Here is a 2,009-nt window from a genome sequence, read left to right as displayed (position 1 = left end):
CCGACCTAGTTGCCGACTCCGCTGGTAAGTGGAAGTTCTTCATAACCAATAACTGTCAGTGAAGAATTAGGCTGAATTTACACGGGCATCAAATCGACGCGACTGCGGCGGCAGAAAGACGTTCATGAAAATGAATACCGACGCAACGGCGAATTGCCGTGAGTCTGAATTACGTAATTGAATCAGTGGTTCTCAGTTGCGTTTTTGTCTTAAGAATTGAAAAATCTAGGATTGTTAATTGGAAGTGTGAACAAAAGGAGAAAATGAATGAGCGAGAAGAAGATCGAATAAACGGGAGTAGTTTTTCGAGGTAGGAAAATAATTTAATTCATTCTCATTATTCCCGAATCGTGCAGTCGTGCATAATTAAGATGTCTTTTCGTACGTTTATTACCGCGTATAGTTTATACTAAAAATATTGCGGGGTGTCCAGGGGCTTTCTTATGAACAATGAACCATAATAAAAAATATATCAGCACTTGATTCATTTCCATGCATTACATGTATTATGATTCTAGAATAACGAGAATGAATTGGATTATTTTCTTATATGTCGAACAGCTACTTATAGAGCTCATAGACCAGTTCTACGAAATACGCTGCAAGCAACGTTTCAAAAGTTACAGCCGAAAAACGTAAAATATTGTTCATAATTCCTCTGCTGTTGGTTCTACGCTCGTTTTGATGTCTTTTCTGCATTCCTGAGGGTTCAATTGGTCGAAAAATATTTCTGCAAAACGATTCTAAGACGAAAAGTTTCGAGCTTTGAAAATCGCAAAAAAAAAAAAGCAAAGGCTTGTTTCAGTCGAAATTTGGCCGATTTTGAAAAATACTTGAATCAATTCTTTGATACACTCTATCGACGCATTTTTTCGAGAGGAATCGATTGCGCGCAGTCCCAATACTTCATCTCACTATTTCACTTTCTCCACTTTTTCACATTTCCAATTAACAGTCCTAGATTTTCAGATTCTTCGAATGAATTTCAGAAAACAGTAAAATTGTTGAACGTCGTTAAACGTAAAATATTTTTTTCAAGGAAGATAATAATTGTCCGATATGATATTTGCCATTTCAAATCACTATCCTAACAGCCCCCAATGCCGTATAAATGTCGCAAAATGTTAATGCCATCACAATGCATAATCAGGTATTTATATTAGTATGCCTTCACTAAAAAGGTCAAAAATTATAATCAAATATACTTTCTATTGCTCCCGATCCCAGCAATTTCAAAATTGTCACACATACGAAGATCATGAGAATTTTTTAACCTAAACCAAATTATTTCGCTCAAACATTATCTGTGTGACTATATTATACGTTAATATTAACTACATGTAGAATAATTTTGTACATAGTATTGGAAATAATGGTTGCAATCGGGGCATCTCATATGCGTTAAAATTCTTGTGTTAAATCGAATTGAAGTTTAAAAGTTAATTATGTACATTTCAACACATAATGTTTATAACGATGTTAATATTGAATAGCGAATTTGAAAGAAATTTACAAATCTTAACAAGTAAATTAGGCTATTATTCACTGATCTTTACAGAACGAAAACTTGTAGCTTCTGTAGTTATACGGATCCATCTAGTATGTTGATATTCAATTCAAATACCTCAGGTCAATCCATAATAAAATATTTCGAGCATACCCGCGAATCGCAGGTATAGATAAATAAGAGTTGAATGTAACTCTTTTATCAGTGGAACAAAACATCGATTCGATTGCACCACTCTGGATTCATCACAAGTAGCGATGCTTATCGTAGAAACTGATAAACGTTGAATTTGTATATGAGGCATTCCATTACATCAGGATTAAAATTCTACGCCGATGTCTGAAATTGGGTTTATAATTTTTTGTATGAAAGTACATGACGAAAAATTCAATCAATTTTTTTCACAATTTTTCATGCCAGCGTATCTCAAGTATGGTTTGAAAACTTGAAAAAAAATCACTCTCTAAAATCTGAAAATATTCAGAAAGATCTTATAAAATAT

Source organism: Neodiprion pinetum, chromosome 2 (genome assembly GCF_021155775.2).
Source record: "Neodiprion pinetum isolate iyNeoPine1 chromosome 2, iyNeoPine1.2, whole genome shotgun sequence".
Taxonomy (NCBI): Eukaryota; Metazoa; Arthropoda; class Insecta; order Hymenoptera; family Diprionidae; genus Neodiprion; species Neodiprion pinetum.
This window is presented reverse-complemented; position numbering follows the sequence as displayed.